The sequence below is a fragment of the Salvelinus alpinus genome, chromosome 2 (assembly GCF_045679555.1).
Source record: "Salvelinus alpinus chromosome 2, SLU_Salpinus.1, whole genome shotgun sequence".
Lineage (NCBI taxonomy): Eukaryota > Metazoa > Chordata > Actinopteri > Salmoniformes > Salmonidae > Salvelinus > Salvelinus alpinus.
Window position 1 is genome coordinate 53,628,336 of NC_092087.1, and position 20,907 is coordinate 53,649,242.

The 20,907-nt window shown below is 42.7% G+C and overlaps 1 long non-coding RNA gene across 1 annotated transcript in view; it reads left to right on the forward strand.

Annotated features, from left to right (window-relative positions):
- The window catches only part of LOC139564761 (uncharacterized), a 36,500-nt gene extending 15,638 nt beyond the window's left edge, over window positions 1-20,862 (forward strand). Inside the window, exon 2 of the long non-coding RNA XR_011672825.1 lies at window positions 20,803-20,862. This is a non-coding gene — a long non-coding RNA (uncharacterized lncRNA). The remainder of the gene's footprint in view (window positions 1-20,802) is intronic.
- The last annotated feature ends 45 nt before the right edge of the window (window positions 20,863-20,907 follow it).

The window sequence follows — 20,907 nt, forward strand, 5'->3', positions numbered from 1 at the left end:
GATGGATTGGCAGGGCTCTGTGTCGGCAAAAAAAGGTCCAGTCCAATTGGCAAAAGAGGTATTGTAGCCCAAGAATTCGCTGGTAGACCTCTTCAGCTAGCCGGCAGATGGGCCTAGCTCGAGGCTAGCTCAAGGCTAACTGGTGCTTGCTTCGGGACAGAGGTGTTAGCCAGTAGTAGCCACTCGGTTGCAGCTAGCTAGCTGTGATGATACGGTGTAATTGTCCAGAGCTTGCGTCAGGAATCCGGTGATGTGGTAGAGAAAAAGCAGTCCTATATGCTCTGGGTTGATATCGCGCTTGCAGACTGGCAGGTATTGGCCCGAGCTGAAGCTGGCTGTGTCCGAGTTAAGGGTGAAGACCGCAGCAGTGGCTAACTGACTACTAGCTAGTTATCTGGCTAGCTTCTGATTGGGGTTACGGTTCTAAAGTATAAAAAATAGCAGGTCCGTACCACATTGGGTGAGGCGGAATGTAGGAATGTATATTCAGTTCCTAGATGGAAAGTGAAATTAAAATATATACGAAATGTATACGACAAATACGAGGACTATTTACACGGGACAAGACAAACACACGTCCGACTGCTACGCCATCTTGGATTGTTGCAAACTAATAATTGCTCCCACAGTTGATTTCTTCAAACCAACGTGCTTACCTATTGCAGATTCAGTCTTCCCAGCCTGGTGCAGGTCTACAATTTTGTTTCTGGTGTCCTTTGACAGCTCTTTGGTCTTGGCCATAGTGGAGTTTGGAGTGTGACTGTTTGAGGTTGTGGACAGGTGTCTTTTATACTGATAACAAGTTCAAACAGGTGCCATTAATACAGGTAATGAGTGGAGGACAGAGGAGCCTCTTAAAGAAGAAGTTACAGGTCTGTCAGAGCCAGAAATCTTGCTTGTTTGTAGGTGACCAAATACTTTTTTTCCACCATAATTTGCAAATAAATTCATAAAAAATCCTATAATGTGATTTTCTGGATTTTTTTTTCTCATTTTGTCTGTCATAGTTGATGTCTACCTATGATGAAAATTACAGGCCTCTCTCATCTTTTTAAGTGGGAGAACTTGCACAATTGGTGGCTGACTAAATACTTTTTTGCCCCACTGTATACTCCTTTCAGAAGACTGTGTTATTGATTGATTGATTGATTGATTGATTGATTGATTGACAAGGAAGAAAGTGCTTTATTCCTTCCTCTGGATCGTCTTAGCGTGGCCGTCTCTTAAAATGCCACTCACATATGTTGAGTTTCTCACATCTCAGCTCCCAGCTAAATCCCGAACCTCCACCTCTCAGCACATTTGCTGTATACCTTCAGAGGAACTGTTTTCTCTCTCCACTGAAGTCTCAGTAGTAAACAGATGTGATGGGTCGTGTAAACACAGAGTGCTAAGCACTAAAAGGAGTCACCCAAATAGAGAGAAACTCTGTCCTAGTTGAGGAAAAAGTAACAGGCAAGTGTCTGAGTGATTATTTTTTTGCATTGACGTCATTGTCAATACAGATTAAGAATCCCGGGATCTGCGTCAAGCACTGAATTAAATTCCTTGAAGGCAAACTGATCCTCAGACTTCTGGATTAAGAAAAAGTGTTCCAAACTATTCCAAGTATTTTCAAATAACAACATGAAATACGCATGATGAATGCATTAATTTGTATGGGTCACTTATGGGTTCAGGCTCAGTACAAATCCTTGCAAATAATCAGTAGCAAACATTAAAATACTGAAGCAATGTCATTTGTAAGGTTCTATCTGTGGTTGAGCATTGATAAATCCCCAGAAAGTACATAAAAAACTGTCCTCAGTATATCTCCCGTAGCTTTGATTGGACTGATCATGTCAAGTCATGAATCACGTCGACAATCTGCTAGCAAATCATTTTCAATCCTTGTGATATGAAGAACAATTAGAAATAGAACATCTCAGTAACAGATCCATATATTTCCAGTTCATATTGTGAGGGATGTTTTGTTTGCGCAATGCGCTGTCCTTCCTTTTTAGACGACATAATTAAATACATCAAACGGTAGGCTAAATGCTGTGTCTGCTCTATATCTCTCTCTCTCTGTGGTGACTTAAAGAAGAGTAAAGCTAAGGCCTCAACATCTATCTGAATTGATGTCGCTGTCGATTTCTAAAGTGCTAAACAAATAGGCCTGCCTCGTCGCTGCTCGTTTGCGTGCACTTGCTTATACTGAGAGCTAAGTGTTAATGACATAAGAACAAATAATATGAATTTACTGAACATAAATGGTAATCCTGTTTGTGTATGGTTCAAAGGTCAAAACTCATGTCGGCATTCGTTATTATTGAAGGAGAATGCAGTTCTTATCGAGTTACACAAATCCACAATGAGTCAGTAGAAGCCATATTTATTTAAGCAAGTTAGCCATATCAGCTATGGTTTGTAAATTAGTCTGAATGAACTGTATCACTGTCAGACGAGGCTCCCCTGATAGCCAGGTGTAGCGGTGGTAAGGATTCACTCCAGGGTGCTGAAAGGAAAGCTCCGCTGTCGGGACAGCTTTCTGTAGTGCCTAACAGTTTGTGGGCACCGTTTGACACCGTCATAGTGCATGTAATGTATTGTTAAGTGTTGTGTTGTGTAGTGGCTTCGCTGGCATGCATCTAAAAAAATGATTCAGTTTGCCCCAAATGCTAGAATTGCCACTGAAATGGATAAATAAGCTCAACATGTGAGGTGAGGAAATTTCCTAAAATGGACACTATAATCCTTGGAGGCAAAGAAATTCCAGAGTGAGAAAAAGAGCCTGCAGTTGTCATTCTGTGTGTTTTATTAGATAACTATTTTTGTTCATCATTTTTTTGGGAGGGTGGGGCCACAAGTTACAATAATGCAAAATAGAACTGATTGTTAAGTGTTATATATATCAGAACTCTCTGGAGGAGTGAGGCCATTCCAGGACCAGGCAGCGGGCAGCGTCTGGGACAAACATCCGGTTAGCTGTGGTGAAGCGGTGTTTAAGGTCTAGGGACGCCCGGTCAGCAGCTGGGGACCACATGAACGGGACCTTGGGATAGGGGGGTGCTGAAAGGTGGATAGCCAAGGTGCTGTAACCCCGGATAAAATGGTGATAGAAATGGGCAAATCTTAAGAAGCGCTTCAGCTGCACTCTGGACATGGGTTGGGGCCAATCAACCACCGCTCTCACCTTTCTGGGATCCATCTGCACATTACCAGCAGCGATGATGTATCCAAGGAAGGAGATGATGGAGCAATAGAATTCACATTTTTCTGCTTTGACAAAAACCTGGTTCTCCAGGAGACGCTGGAGGACCTGTTGGATATGGCCCACCAGAGTACTCGTACCTACTGATGAACCTGGTATTTAAATGGACAGGTAGACATGTCATGACCGGTAGTCCTGCAATACAGACAACTCTTGGTGTTAAGTCTGCTTACAAGTTCGGCTGGAGACAGCCAAGCTCTGAGTTGCATCGGCTCTGGAAGAGGCGAGTCGGCAGACGTTGGAAACTCCCGGGGGGACTCTGGTAACCTCAGAGGCAAGGTGGGATCCTTGGACGAGCGAGTGGGACCGGAATCAGACTTCCTCTCCCTCCTACATTCCCGTAGCTGCTTATCGATCTGGATGGTCAAGGCGATGAGCGAGTTGAGATCCGTAGGTAGCTCCCGGGCAGCGAGCTTTCCTTTAACCCCCTCCGATAATCCATGAAGGAACGTGTCAAACAGGGATTCCGGGTTCCAGGCACTCTCGGCAGCCAATGTGAGGAAAGCAACTGCATAGTCCGCCGGGAGTCTTGACGAAGCTGGAGTAACTTCCGGGCAGCCTCTCTCCCAGACAACGGAAAATCGAAAACCTTTTTCACCTCAGCCACGAACTCCTCCAGACTGGAGCACATGGCAGAGTGTTGTTCCCACACCTCCGTAGCCCAGGCAAGAGCCCTCCTGGACATCAGCGTTGTGAGATACGCTATCTTCGAGCCGTCAGAGGGGAAGGACGAGGGCTGTAGCTTGAAGAGGAAGGAACACTGAGAGAGAAACACCCGACAGGTTTCTGACTCTCCAGAGAAGCATTCCGGAGGTGGTAAGCGGTGTTCTTGGGAAGCCGGGGTGGCCTGTTGAGACGTGGTGCTGACAGCAGGGTTATTGAGGGGCTGGGAGGTTACTGTTGTGGCCGGCTGCCTAACAGATAATCCGCGGAATTGCTCCAGCAATGTATTCAAGGCACGGTCATGGCAATCCGCCAAGGTCTTGAATCCTTCCATATGACCTCGAAGTAACTCCTCGTGACTCCCAATTGTGGATCTCTGGGAGGAGATGGCGTTGCGGAGCTGGTCCGAGTCCGCTGGGTCAGTCATAGCCAGTTTATACTATCAGAACTCAGGATAAGACCCAGATGCAGACAGTTTGAATCATAGATGTTTATTAACAAAACCGGGGGCAGGCAGACAACAGGTCAAGGGCAGGCAGAGGTCGATAATGCAGGGCAGAGTCAGTAAGGTACAGAACGGCAGGCAGGCTCAGGGTCAAGGCAGGCAGAGTTGTCAAAACGGGAAAAACTAGAAAAACAGGGGCAAGAGAGAAACAGGAGTACAGGAAAAACACTCTGGTAGGCTTGACAAGACAAGATGAACTGGCAACAGACAAACAGAAAACACAGGTATAAATACACAGGGGATAATGGGGAAAATGGGTGACACCTGAAGGGGGGTGGAGACAAGCACAAGACAGGTGAAGCAGATCAGGGTGTGACAATATAAAATATTTATCATAAAAACAATTGTTGAAAATGTCTTGAAGGCTTTTGTCCCTTAACAATGAAAGTAAACAGCATCTTAGGTGAATCATTTGTTTGATTAGATAGGGTTAGGGTAGGGATTGTGAGTGTGTATTGGTGGGGGGGGGGGGGGGGGTCAATAATACATTGTCAATTGTCAAACATGACTATAGGCTACTCCTTTGCATCGCAGAAACAAGAGACCAAATGAGTATGTGTTTTATGAAAATCTGGGAATACTTGGTTGGTCTCAGGGAATGGAAAACAGTTAGGAAGGGACACTTGGAAAACCTATTGAGTGAAGTAGCAGCAAATATGTTAAATTACCAACTAATAAGTATGGAGAGCCTCACCTTATATACACTGCTCAAAAAAATAAAGGGAACACTTAAACAACACAATGTAACTCCAAGTCAATCACATTTCTGTGAAATCAAACTGTCCACTTAGGAAGCAACACTGATTGACAATAAATTTCACATGCTGTTGTGCAAATGGAATAGACAAAAGGTGGAAATTATAGGCAATTAGCAAGACACCCCCAAAAAAGGAGTGATTCTGCAGGTGGTGACCACAGACCACTTCTCAGTTCCTATGCTTCCTGGCTGATGTTTTGGTCACTTTTGAATGCTGGCGGTGCTCTCACTCTAGTGGTAGCATGAGACGGAGTCTACAACCCACACAAGTGGCTCAGGTAGTGCAGTTCATCCAGGATGGCACATCAATGCGAGCTGTGGCAAAAAGGTTTGCTGTGTCTGTCAGCGTAGTGTCCAGAGCATGGAGGCGCTACCAGGAGACAGGCCAGTACATCAGGAGACGTGGAGGAGGCCGTAGGAGGGCAACAACCCAGCAGCAGGACCGCTACCTCCGCCTTTGTGCAAGGAGGTGCACTGCCAGAGCCCTGCAAAATGACCTCCAGCAGGCCACAAATGTGCATGTGTCAGCATATGGTCTCACAAGGGGTCTGAGGATCTCATCTCGGTACCTAATGGCAGTCAGGCTACCTCTGGCGAGCACATGGAGGGCTGTGCGGCCCCACAAAGAAATGCCACCCCACACCATGACTGACCCATCGCCAAACCGGTCATGCTGGAGGATGTTGCAGGCAGCAGAACGTTCTCCACGGCGTCTCCAGACTCTGTCACGTCTGTCACGTGCTCATGTGCTCAGTGTGAACCTGCTTTCATCTGTGAAGAGCACAGGGCGCCAGTGGCGAATTTGCCAATCTTGGTGTTCTCTGGCAAATGCCAAACATCCTGCACGGTGTTGGGCTGTAAGCACAACCCCCACCTGTGGACGTCGGGCCCTCATACCACCCTCATGGAGTCTGTTTCTGACCGTTTGAGCAGACACATGCACATTTGTGGCCTGCTGGAGGTCATTTTGCAGGGCGCTGGCAGTGCACCTCCTTGCACAAAGGCGGAGGTAGCGGTCCTGCTGCTGGGTTGTTGCCCTACTACGGCCTCCTCCACGTCTCCTGATGTACTGGCCTGTCTCCTGGTAGCGCCTCCATGCTCTGGACACTACGCTGACAGACACAGCAAACCTTTTTGCCACAGCTCGCATTGATGTGCCATCCTGGATGAACTGCACTACCTGAGCCACTTGTGTGGGTTGTAGACTCCGTCTCATGCTACCACTAGAGTGAGAGCACCGCCAGCTTTCAAAAGTGACCAAAACATCAGCCAGGAAGCATAGGAACTGAGAAGTGGTCTGTGGTCACCACCTGCAGAATCACTCCTTTTTTGGGGGTGTCTTGCTAATTGCCTATAATTTCCACCTTTTGTCTATTCCATTTGCACAACAGCATGTGAAATTTATTGTCAATCAGTGTTGCTTCCTAAGTGGACAGTTTGATTTCACAGAAGTGTGATTGACTTGGAGTTACATTGTGTTGTTTAAGTGTTCCCTTTATTTTTTTGAGCAGTGTATTTTCAGTTTAATCACCTTATATATACAGTACCAGTCAAAAGTTTGGACACACCTACTCAGGGTTTTTCTTTATTTTTACTATAAAAAATATAAAAAAATGAAATAACACACATTTAGTAACCAAATTTAGTAACCAAAAAAGTGTTAAACAAAACAGAATATATTTTATATTTGAGATTCTTCAAAGTAGCCACCCTTTGCCTTGATGACAGCTTTGCACACTCTAGGCAATCTCTCAACCAGTTTCATGAGGTAGTCACCTGGAATGCATTTCAATTAACAGGTGTGCCTTGTTAATTGTTAATTTGTGGAATTTCTTTCCTAAATGCATTTGAGCCAATCAGTTGTGTTGTGACAAAGTAGGGGTGGTATACAGAAGATAGCCCTATTTGGTAAAAGACCAAGTCCATTTTATGGCAAGAGCAGCTCAAATAAGCAAAGAGAAATGACAGTAGATCATTACTTTAAGATATGAAGGTCAGTCAATCTGGAAAATTTCAAGAACTTAGAGTTTATTCAAGTGCAGTCGCAAAAAACATCAAGCGCTATGAGGAAATTGACTCTCATGAGGATAGGAAAGGAAGACTCAGAGTTACCTCTGCTGCAGAGGATAAGAACATTAGAGTTAACTGCACCTCAGATTGCAGTCCAAAATTTCTTTGCATACAGTTCAAGTAACAGACACCTCTCAACATCAACTGTTCAGAGGAGACTACGTGAATCAGGCCTTCATGGTTGAATTGCTGCAAAGAAACAACTACTAAAAGACACCGATAAGAAGAAGAGACTTGCTTCGGCCAAGAAACACAAGCAATGGACATTAAACAGGTGGAAATCTGTCCTTTGATCTGATGAGTCCAAATTGGAGATTTTTGATTCCAACCACCGTGACTTTGTGAGACGCAGAGTAGGTGAACAGATGATCTCTGCATGTGTGGTTCCCAGCGTGAAGCATGGAGGAGGAGGTGTGATCAATCAATCAAATTAATCAAATGTATTTATAAAGCCCTTTTTACATCAGCCGATGTCACAAAGAGCTAGACAGAAACCCAGCCTAAAACCCCAAACAGCAAGCAATGCAGATGTAGAAGCACGGTGGCTAGGAAAAACTCCCTAGGAAGGCGAGAACCTAGGAAGAAACCTAGAAAGGAACCAGGCTCTGAGGGGTGGCCAGTCCTTTTCTGGCTGTGCCGGTTGGCGATTATAACAGTACATGGCCAAGATGTTCAAACGTTCAGCAGGGTCAAATAATAATAATAATCACAGTGGTTGTAGAGGGTGCAACAGATCAGCACCTCAGGAGAAAATGTCAGTTGGCTTTTCATAGCTGATCATTCAGAGTTAGAGACAGCAGGTGCGGTAGAGAGAGTCGAAAACAGCAGGTCCGGGACAAGGTAGCACATCCGGCGAACAGGTCAGGGTTCCATAGCCACAGGTAGAACAGTTGAAACTGGAGCATCAGCACAACCAGGTGGACTGAAGACAGCAAGAAGTCATCAGGCCATGTAGTCCTGAGGCATGGTCCTAGGGCTCAGGTTCTCCAAGCGAAGAGAGAAAGAAAGAAAGAGAGAGCAAGAGAGAGAGCGAGAGAGCGAGAGAGCGAGAGAGCGAGAGAGCGAGAGAGCGAGAGAGCGAGAGAGAGCGAGAGAGAGAGAGAGAGAGAGAGAGAGAGAGAGAGAGAGAGAGAGAGAGAGAGAGAGAGAGAGAGAGAGAGAGAGAGAGAGAGAGAGAGAGAGAGAGAGAGAGAGAAAGAAAGAGAGAGAGAGAGAGAGAGGGAGAGGGAGAGGGAGAGGGAGAGAGAGAGAGAGAGAGAGAGAGAGAGAGAGAATTAGAAGGAGCATACTTCAATTCACACAGGACACCGGATAAGACAGGAGAAATACTCCAGATATAACAGACTGACCCTAGCCCCCCAACACAAACTATTGCAGCATAATTACTGGATGCTGAGACAGGAGGGGTCGGGAGACACTGTGGACCCGTCTGACGATACCCCCGGTCAGGGCCAACCAGGCAGGATATAACCCCACCCACTTTGCCAAAGCACAGCCCTCACACCACTAGAGGGATATCTTCAATCACCATCTTACTACCCTGAGACATGGCCGAGTATAGTCCACAAACATCTCCCCCACGGCACGAACCCAAGGTGAGGCGCCAACCCAGACAGGAAGATCACGTCAGTGACTCAACCCACTCAAGTGACGCACCCCTCCTAGGGACGGCATGGAAGAGCACCAGTAAGCCAGTGACTCAGCCCCTGTAATAGGGATAGAGGAAGAGAATCCCAGTGGAGAGAGGGGAAAAGGCCAGGCAGAGACAACAAGGGTGGTTTGTCGCTCCAGTGCCTTTCCGTTCACCTTCATACCCCTGGGCCAGACTACACTCAATCATAGGACCTACTGAAGAGATGAGACTTCAATAAAGACTTAAAGGTCGAGACCGTGTCTGTGTCTCTCACATGAATAGGCAGACCATTCCATAAAAATGGAGCTCTATAGGAGAAAGCCCTGCCTCCAGCCGTTTGCTTAGAAATTCTAGGGACAATAAGGAGGCCTGCGTCTTGTGACCATAGCATACGTGTAGGTATGTACGGCAGGACCAAATCGCAAAGATAGGAGCAAGCCCATGTAATGCTTTGTAGGTTAGCAGTAAAACCTTGAAATCAGCCCGAGCCTTAACAGGAAGCCAGTGTAGAGAGGCTAGCACTGGAGTAATATGATCATATTTTGGGTTATAGTTAAGATTCTAGCAGCCGTGTTTAGCAATAACTGAAGTATATTTAGTGCTTTATCCGGGAAGCCGGAAAGTAGAGCATTGCAGTAGTCTAATCTAGAAGTGACAAAAGCATAGATACATTTTTCTGCATAATTTTTGGACAGAAGGTGTCTGATTTTTGCAATGTTACGTAGATGGAAAAAAGCTGCTGTCCTTGAAACAGTCTTGATATGTTCGTCAAAAGAGAGATCATGGTTCAGAGTAACGCCAAGGTCCTTCACAATTTTATTTGAGATGACTGTACAACCATCAAGATTAATTGTCAGATTCAACAGAAGATCTCTTTGTTTCTTGGGACCTAGAACTAGCATCTCTATTTTGTCCGAGTTTAAAAGTAAAACATTTTCCGCCATCCACTTCCTTATGTCTGAACCACAGGCTTCCAAGGAGGGCAATTTTGGGGCTTCACCATGTTTCATCGAAATGTACAGCTGTGTATCGTCCGGAAAACAGTGAAAGTTAACATTGTGTTTCCGAATGACATCACCAAGAGGTAAAATTTATAGTGAAAACAATAGTGGTCCTAAAATGGAACCTTGAGGAACACCGAAATGTACAGTTGATTTGTCAGAGGACAAACCATCCACAGAGACAAACTGATATCTTTCCGTCAAATAAGATCTAAACCAGGCCAGAACTTGTCCGTGTAGACTAATTTGGGTTTCCAATCTCTCCAAAAGAATGTGGTGATCGACGGTATCAAAAGCAGCGCTAAGGTCTAGGAGCACAAGGACAGATGCAGAGCCTCGGTCTGACGCCATTAGAAGGTAATTTACCACTTTCACGAGTGCAGTCTCAGTGCTATGATGGGGTCTAAAACCAGACTGAAGCATTTCATATACATTGTTTGTCTTCAGGAAGGCAATGAGTTGCTGCGCAACAGCTTTTTCATTTTTTGGGGAGAGAAATGGGAGATTCGATATAGGCCGATAGTTTTTTACATTTTCTGGGTCAAGGTTTGGCTATTTCAAGAGAGGCTTTATTACTGCCATTTTAAGTGAGTTTGGTACACATCATGTGGATAGGGAGCCGTTTATTATGTTCAACATAGGAGGGCGAAGTACAGGAAGCAGCTCTTTCAGTAGTTTAGTTGGAATAGGGTCCAGTATGCATCTTGAAAGTTTAGAGGCCATTACTATTTTCATCAATGTGTCAAGAGATATAGTACTAAAAAACTTGAGTGTCTCCCTTGATCCTAGGTCCTGGCAGTGTTGTGCATACTCAGGATAACTGAGTTTTGGAGAAATACGCAGATTTAAAGAGGAATCCGTAATTTGCTTTCTAATAATCATAATCTTTTCGTCAAAGAAGTTCATGAATTTATCACTGCTTTTTAGTTAGCTTAGCGAGAGTTTCAAAAATACATTTTGGATTGTTCTTATTCTCCTAAATTAAATGACACCGAAAAAACAACAAAATACAAAAACGAACGTAAAGCTACATGCAGTGCAGAAAGCAACTACACACAAACAAGATCCCACAAACTAAAGGTGGAAAAAAGGCTGTCTAAGTATGATCCCCAATCAGAGACAACGATAGACAGCTGCCTCTGATTGGGAACAATACCCAGCCAACAAAGAAATAGAAAAACTAGAATGCCCACCCAAATCACACCCCGACTTTACCAAATAGAGAAATAAAAAAGCTCTCTAAGGTCAGGGCATGACACAGATGGTTATTTCCATTACCTAGTTACTCCCAGTTCAGTGTGTGTTGCATCTTTTGAGGATTGTTTTCAGGTTGTCTGTATAGCGTTTCTCTTTCCTCCATCACTCTCACTCTATGGAAATAACCTTATTTAGAAGATTGCCTTTCATAAAGTTCCTCCCATTGAGAAAAAGTGACACATTGAAGCAAACAACATGATGTGTAAGCATTTATATAGTCGTAAACTGTTTGCCCTACATTCAAGATTTCTAGTCAAATGGTTTGGCCAGTGGTTAGCGTCATAACCGTGGGAAGTTTTTTTGAGTAGGGAGTATTGAAGGGCAGAAAAAAATCACCTTTATAATAAAGCATTGCATGCATTTATGCAGACTAACAGAATTGCCTTCATTTCTCAGAGTAGCCTCTCCACTGTTGACGTTGAGACTGGTGTTTTGCGGGTACTATTTAATGAAGCTGCCAGTTGAGGACTTTCTCAAACTAGACACTCTAATGTACTTGTCCTCTTGCTCAGTTGTGCACCGGGGCCTCCCACTCCCAACCTGGGGCCTTTCACCCATAATGAGCTCAGCAACCTACTACTTTCATCCTGAAGAGAAAGCACTGTGTCCCACTGTTACAGGACCTCAGAATTACGGGACCTGAGAAATGCCAAGTGCAATGTCCCTGTTAGATGTGGACAAACTGTCCCTAGTGGGGCTACCACTGCCAACTCTGTAACAGAGAGGAGCTGCATGAGATCACACAGCCAGCCAAGAGAGAAGTGACTGTAATTTCAGCAGCTGGACAGTGACATACACATACGATACACATACATTCAGCACTTGGACAGCGACACGTGTATACGCACAATCTCTTGATGAATGCTGCGCGTGTGGTTGTGTGAATGTGTGTGTGTGTGAGTGTGTAAGTGCAAATGTAGCCGTCCAGATACTGAAATCACAAATCCCCACCGATCTGCATGAAATGTGTCTATCAAAGTGCTATTGGATCAGAAAGTATGACTCAGAAGCAGAAGGGCTTTGAGTGGGTGGACAGCAAAGACTCTCCATGCTAATGGTGCCTCATGTCTCTGTACCTCCTGTTTTTGCCCTCAGCCATGGTTGTGTTCATTAAGCCTGCCCACATACAGCTGACAGCAGACACTGGAAAGATTACCTTTGCCACAGCCAGGCTTCATCATTTGTTGATTAACACAGCCAGGTCACCCGTGATATAAGTCAGTATTCGACGTCTATCCATGTCTGAGGTACGTTGGGAGATGATGTGGAAACCGACCACTAGGGGCAACCGTGAACGCTGTTACCTTCAAGTAGGTTTCAGTTTTGCTAGGGCGTTGTGGACGAGGATGGCAGATGGGCGTAAGCATCTGCCTCTGACTCCAAAGGTTTCAAATGCAAATAGACGTGGATGGCGGATTAAGCGTCTGCCTCTGATTCCAAAGGTTGCATGTTTGAATCCAGTGATAGAAAGATGTTTTTGATATTTTTGGTTAAGGTAAGGGTAAAGGTTTGGTATAGACTTAAAAACGAAAATTATCAAAAACAACTTTCTATCGCTGGATTCAAAAAGGCAACCTTTGTAATCAGAAGCATCTGCCTCTGATTCCAAAGGTTGCATATTCGAATCTAGAGATAGAAAGTTGTTTGTGATATTTTAGTTTTAAGCCTATCCCGAACCTTAACCCTTACTTTAACCATTTGTAGTTAATACCTCATCTTAAGGATTTGGAGTTAATGCCTAAACTTAGCCCTAACCTTAAAAATTCGGAGTTAATACTTAAACTTAACCTTAAACACTTTGAAATTTGATATTTGAAATTAGAATTTTGAGAAACATGTCTAACTCTGACATGAGACTGTGAGAGCTTGTAGGTTTTACAGTACATAACAGAAATAAAATCCTACAAAGAAATCCTATAATATAATCACACGTGGTCAAATAGAGATTTTTGAGAAAGTCTTCAACATGGTAAAATAGAGAGCTATTCTGCCGGCAGAACAAAAAATAAACGTCTTAATTCCCAAGAGTAGAGCAGAACTTCTTGCATGCAATAACTACTCATAGCCTACCATTGGAGTTTGGAGCCATGTGTTCCTGAAAAAAAAGTTACACCTGGAGTGGAAAAAACTATTGATTTCTTGATTTCAAGACTTTGGCCTCTGTAACTGCCGTTCCTTTTTTATGTTTTTTAGAAAGCTGGGCCATACCGCAGCATACCATATCTCCTTTCCCGTGATTAATTTTTAGAGCTTGGCACATCACATAGGCCCTTGTTTTTCAAACGACACATTAATCCCCTAGAGGGTTTGGCTAGAGGGGTTGGAGAGGATGCCAGTTCATTGGGCCAGTCTGGCACTGCTGAACATGAAACAGTGTAATAAAAACCCATCTGTTGGAAGACTGAAGCTGAGCCAACGGAACACAGCCTATGTGCTTGAGGTTTTGGCTGACTGCGGAATAAAGACTCCACTTTTACCCTCTTTCCATCCTCTCTACTATCCAAGTGTGGCAACTTTTAGTTTTCTTTTAGGGGATTTTAGGAGAGGGATAAAAAATATAGAGAGAGTGTGTGTGTGTGTGTGAGTGCATGCGTGTGAGCAGGGGTGGAAAGAGTACTGAAATATGTTACTGAAGTAGAAGTACTGGTACTTTAATGACATTTTACTCAAGTGGAAGTAAAAATACAGGTGTAAAAAAGGACTCAAGTAAAAGTTAAATGTAGCTCATTTAAAAAGTACTCAGTTATTTAGTTACTTTTTAAAATAAAAACATTGACCTTAAGGTTACCTGAACGTTGGTACACATGATCTATTCCATGCAATACATTGATAAAGGTAGAGAGGAAATTAATGTACAGCAAGTTAATTGCTAAGTTAATTTATTGTTTGAGTTGCAGCAAGGCACATCTGTATATAAAAAAAGAAAGATTTGTCAATACTATTAATTTTTGAAAATAGATTAAACATTCAAAGCAGTTAAAATGTATTGATGAATTATAAGAAATACATAATAAAGCACATAAACTCACAAACCATCTCTTTCCCTTATTCCCTCACTCATTCACTCAGTCACCCATACAAGGACAAATGTGACCCGTTTCAGGAAACTAGGCCTATCTCACGGGTCACTACCTCACTGGAGAGCCGTTTGAACGTAAACTTTTCTTTTAAATCAAAATGCGTTTTTTGCCAGAAATGCCTTCCCAAACATGTGAACTTTCATGTGCCTGAATAACAAACGTGCATGCCATCTGTAAATAAGAATAAAATTGTTAAATTACGAGCCTAGTTGGTTTAGCCAAAAAGTCAGCAACCATCCCGCTAGCCATGAATGGTTGAGATAATGAGTAGGCTGGACATGGCGAGAGATGATTTTGGATTGGTCTGCCATATAGCACACTTCTGTCTATTTCAGCTGGTCAGTAGGTCTAGGTAATCCTGTCTAACGCGACTTTTAAAAAAAATGTAAACTCCATAAGTGTTGCTCTCCACTTTCTAGAGAACCGAGTTTTGAAATCAGTGGAATTCGAGTATGATAGCTAAGGAGACGGAGAAAACACCTGTCTCCGGATTACATCTTCAAACTAAGGGCAACCATGGCATCCGACAGGAGACACGTCCATCCATGATGACTATCTTTTGAGGGGTAAGATAGTCTAGCTAGCTACATTTTCAGATATTTCACATTTCAAATTTTGGCAAAATATCTTTTGATTTTAAGTTAACGTGTACTGTTAGCTAGCTAGTTATGTGTATGATCTTATTATTCGTATCTCAGAGCCATTGCTTAGCTAGTTATAGCCTAATGTTAGCTAGCTAACATTGAACCTGGTTGGTTAGATACCTGCAGATGCAGATTCATGCAGGGTAGTAACATCATGAGTAGGGATTGTAGTTAATTGTTTACCTACCTAGCTAGCTACATGTCTTAACAAAAGACTCCACTATGCACGTAACCATTTCAGTTGCGTTCGTAAATTCAGTCTGGCCATCTACTCCAATGATCACTCTCGTCTGAGTACACCAGAGCACAGAATAACTGCTGAATTTACGAATGCTCAACACCCGTTGAATATGGCCGGTGTCAGTTGAATATGGCCGGTGTCAGTAAACGTCGGCAGAAAAGCGTAATAACATTTTTGCCAGCAGCACAGTTAAAGTCACCAACGCTCTGGATGACATGAACACAGCCTAACTAGCTCTGCTAGGGCGAGTAAAATGGTCAGAGTGGGGTGTTCTCTCATTTGTGTCTGGATGTAGCTAGCAAGCTAGCCAATGTTAGCCAGTTAGCTTGGGTGCTTGACAGCCGTTGTGAGGTCAGAACATTCGGATCAACCCTACTCATCATCCAGAGCGCCCAGTGTGTGCTCAGAACGCTCTGAGAGTGAAATGCTCTGAATTTACGAGCAGACAATATGACAGCACAGTTGCAGTCACCAACGCTCTGGATAACATAACAGCCTAACCAGCTCTGCTAGGGTGAGTAATGTTCAGTGAGCTGTTCTCAAATTTTTGTCTGGAAGTAGCTAGCAAGTTAGCTTGGGTGCTTGACGGTGTTGTTAGTACAGAATGCTCGGATCAACCCTTAAAGAGATGGGAGGGGCTAAAGCTTAAAAGGGTGTGAATGATGCTGAATGGGTGTAGACAACGAGGGGCTCTCCAGTAGTAGTACCAAATTATTCAAAGGCCTTTTTCTCAAAAGTGAGTTTACAAGTTTATCAACTTTGAAAGCAGAATTACTTCCCCATTATTCCTCAACTGTAGTATATGATATAACATTGTGTAGCTTTGAGTCTCTACTTTTATCCATTGTAAAAAAAAAAAAAACACAATTTCAAATCTTGCGACATAAGACCAATTTGAGCTCTTCAGTCACAAATGGGGAGTGCCAGGGAACACTGGAAATAACTAAAGGATTTGATATCAAATTAGCTCTGTAGGAAACAAAGTTATTTGATGTCAAATTAGCTGTGGAGGCAACAACAGAGTACATTAGGTATTGTGGTGTTCCTTGAGCAAAAACCAATGAGTTCTGTTCTAAAGCCTTCACTTCTCTCTGAACGTGCTGTTCAATTTTAGTAGGAGCTGATTTTAAAAGGAATCGAGTCTATCCTGGCTCGCTTTGCAGTGAAGAGCATTCCAACCTAGCTAAAATGACGCTCACAGGCGGCAGAGGCAGACAGGCCTGTGTTCAATTTGAAGGACAGTGTCCATGTATGAAAAGGAATGAAGCAAGTCCATCTTGTCTGACTCACAAGCAAGGTACCCATCCAGCTCCCCTGTGCCTTGTGACGTTTTTGCGCATCAGTGATGAGAAGAAAATATGAATTCTGCATTCAGATGAATGCTGCCTCTGTTACTCTGTCTCATTCTCTGCCATTATGTCAAGATGATGCTTCAGGTAGACCAAACCTGTATAGTGGCAAATTCACAACATACACATATTGAATATTTCTGCAAATTCTGCTTTATGTGGCAACTTAGTTAATCATATCATTAACATTACTTGAGCCCAAAAACACATTTTCCATACTCAGCTTCTGAGACTGAAGTGAGATTGTCAGATGTTGTCAGACCTGAAAAGTTGTCTAATGTTGAATTTAGTCGATGTCTAGCTGTACCTATTGTGTAGACTCACGCAGTTATATGCACAGTTAGACTTACAGAGTCTCTGGCTTTTAGATTGATGTTATTGTAATTTACACATACAAAGTACAATACATAGCTTAAAATCCTATTTCTCTTTAAAACTTGTTTGAGATAGGAGGCAGTATTTTGACGTGCGGATGAAAAACGTGCCCAAAGTAAACTGCTTGTTACTCAGGCCCAGAAGCTAGGATATGCATATAATATGCATAGATTTGGATAGAAAACACTCTACAGTTTCTAAAACTGTTAAAATAATGTCTGTGAGTATAACAGAACTGAGGACAAACCATCCCAAAATTAAAAATGTTTTTTTTTCAGCCTATCACTATTTTCAATGGCTGTTACTTTTATTATAAGGCGAAGTCCTCCCAGATTGCAGTTCCTATGGCTTCCACTAGATGTCAACAGTCTTTAGAAAGAGTTTCAGGCTGGTTTTTGGAAAAAGGAGCCAGAAATTGTTGTTTTTCTAGGTGGCTCCCATTTTTGTTGTAGTGTTTCCAAGCGCGTGAATGAGAGCGCGTTCTTTGGTATTTTTCTCCGGTAAAGACAATAACAATTCTCCGTCTTAAATTTATAGTTTATTTACGTATTAGGGTACCTAAGGTTTGATTATAAACGTTGTTTGACTTGTTTGGAAAAGTTTATTAGTAACGTTTGGGATTCATTTTGTATGCATTTTGATGGAGGGAAACTGGATGGATTATTGACTGAAGCGCGCCAGCTAAACTGACTTTTTATGGATATAAAGAAGGACATTATCGAACAAAAGGACCATTTGTGATGTAACTGGGACCTTTTGGAGTGCCAACAGAAGAAGATCATCAAAGGTAAGGCATTTACTATATCGCTAGTTCTGACTTTCATGTCGCACCTGCCTGGTTGAAATGTGTTTTTCATGGTTTTGTATACGGGGCGCTGTCCTCAGATAGTTGCATGGTGTGCTTTCACCGTCAAGCCTTTTTGAAATCTGACACAGCGGCTGGATTAACAAGAAGTGAAGTTTTATTTTGATGTGTTACACTTGTGATTTTATGAAAGTTAGATATTTATAATACTGTAGTTTGAATTTCACGCTCTGCAATTTCACCGGATGTTGTCGAGGTGTCCCGCTAGCGGCACGCCTTTCCCAAGTTAAATATTGTCATCACCAAGCACGCTAACGTGAGCTAGCTAGCTAATTCACTCTAGCTCACTTGTTGATGTTAGCAAAGATTTGTATAACTAACCCAAGGTAGACAATAGCCTGTCGTTTCCAATGGGATAAAATTAATCATAGTGGGCAGAACAAGCAAGGTGGGCAGAGCCAAGCACGAGCTAGTGAGTTTCTATTGGTGCCTTCTAGCATTTATTTGCATATTTCCGTTAGAGTGTGCCTACTCTGTGAAGTGCGCGTGTGCAATTACTCCATTCACCCTTGCACTCCTTCTAAACAACTACATTTTTAGTGATTTTGGCAAAGGGTAGTCTACAAAACTCAGTCCACTCTGATTGTTACAGATTTTAGTTTTGGAAACAGAAAACTGTATGGAGATCAAATGTTTCATTGATGAGAAAATATGCAGAATGTCGGCCAAAATCCATCTCGTTCCATCTTCTCCCACTGCCAGGCACTAGGCTTCCTCTCATCACTATATTTGGTAGTGAATGGAACGCAAACCGGATGCTTCACATTTTTACATTGGGTGAAATATCTGTTTTATCTGTGATGTTAGCCTAATGTTGTTAGCTAGCTCAGATAACTTACATGGCTAGTTAGCTAGCCACCACCACACATAGCGACATTGGCGTGCTAGCCATAACAACTATCATCATCGGGTGGGGGTTAGCCATGTAGCTAACTAGATAGATAACTTAGCTGCAAGGATAGCTGATAATGTTAGCACACTGGACAACTAGGCTAATGCTAACGTACCTAACGTAAATTATACTTTTAGATAGCTAGCTATACTAGCTGCTAAAGCCATCCATGGTTAAATGTTTTAGCATTTATAGCTAGCTAGTTATCTTACCTCTACAATGTTTCCTCAAGTTTGAGGCAGAGTTAGTGTAAGCTGCCACCTCTGCCATCCTGGGTAAGCAAAGCTTGCATTGCGTTGCCTCTCCTGTGCTTGAAGGAGAACAGGTCACAGTCTCCTCCGTCTCCATTGTTTTCACACATCGCTTAGAAACCTTTTCTCTCTTTCACTATGTCTCGAACTAAACTTTTTTTTATTTTATTTTTATTTATTTTTATATTCCGACCATAATCGTTCAGTTTGTATACACAGCTTGATTTGATTGGGCTGTGTTGGCTCGATGCGTGAAATTTGATTGAATTGGTCACTGACTAAACAACGATGAGCAATTTTTGTCTGTCTCCGATGAGCTCTCGCAAACTTTCCATGCCCACATGATGTATTCTTATAGATATCCTACAAAATTGTACTCTGTAACGGATGGTTTTAAAAAGGTAGCAAAGTACAGTACTTTATTCAAAACATACCTAAGAGTAAAATGACTGACTTTGAAAAATACTCGAAGTACAAGTACTCAGAAAAGCTACTCAATGAAAGTAAGGAGAGTATTTGTAATTTGTTACTTCCACCCTGCGTGGACGTCTATACCAGGCAGTTCCAGAGGAAGGCCCTAAAAATGGTCAAGCGGTACCGGTGCAATAACTCTGAAACCAGGAACCTGAACTGCTTCTACACCCAAGGCATAAGACTGCTAAATAGTTAACCAAATAGCTACCTGGACTATCTGCATTGACACTTTCTTTTTATCTGCATTGAACTTTTTTGACTCATCACATATGCTGCTGCTACTGTTTATCATACAGTATACCCTGTTGCTTAGTCACTTTACCCCTACCTATATGTACATATCTACCTCAATTACCTCATACGCCTGTACATTGACTTGGTTCTGGTACCCCGTGTATACAACAGCCAAGTTATCATTACTCATTGTGTATTTATTACTCGTGTTATTTTTCTATTATTTCTCTCTGCATTGCCCATAAGTAAGCATTTCACTTTTAGTCTACACCTGTTGTTTATGAAGCATGTGACAAATACAATTGTATCTGATTGCGTGCTTGTGTGTGTATGTATTTGTGTGTAACCACGCAACTGCATTTATGGAATGGCAGGATTGGGGCCTAAAACACATTGGTCTTTTGTTTTTTCACCTTTCATTTCTGAACTTCTCTGCACTTTACACCATCGCTTCTAGTATTCTCATTTTGATACTTACGCACGTTGATACTTACGCATCATTTTGAGATCCTCACTAGCCATGATCATTACATGATGTCACGACACCATTCACTAGGCTTGAAAATTTCAGCAAGCTGTAAAACACAATCCGAATTGTTTGTCTCGACATTCCTACTTTTAGAAACACTGTGTTGGATCTCCCATTTAGGGATGCTGGAGAACAGGCATGAAACTTCAGGTAGAAATGCATGATTCTAGGTCATTTTAAAATCTCATTATCTTTCAGTAAGGATGATGGTGCTTTTCATGTGGCCGTGTGCACAGATATTCCATCTCTCTCTTTTCCTCTCATTTCTCCATTCATTATTCCACAGTAGGCTACACCTCTTTCGGAGAGGGTCTGCTTCTCTACCTGTAAAAGCGATTTGAATAACTTTGAATTTCAATTTGCATACTTTTCAAGGTATTGAATGGTGTTACCACGACTTGCGTTGATTTGTCATTGCATTCCTGGATTGAGGTCTGTTCTAGATCAAAGGGAAGAGGGGGAAATGAACAGGGGAATGTCTTTGAAAGAGTATGTGTCATTCCCTTGGTTGAACCGTAAGGATTCTGAAGTCAAGTGAGGAGTAATGAACTGCAGAGAAATGCATAACGGAGACTGAGGCAGTCTAGGAAGGTGAAATGGCAAGAAGAAGGTATTAGATGAGGTGATGTTTTCCCTTATTATAGAGTATACTTCCCCCTGTTGCTGTCTACAACGTAAATGGCCAAGTTTACCACGAACTGCCACTGAATGTTGTTTTTTTTGTTGCAGAAGGCTGGCCACTACAAGGAAGTGACTAGCGTGAGGTTGAAAAAAAGTAAGAAGTGGAAAGGAGAAAGAGAAGAAGGTGAGAGACTGATTAAAAGTGGTTGTAGA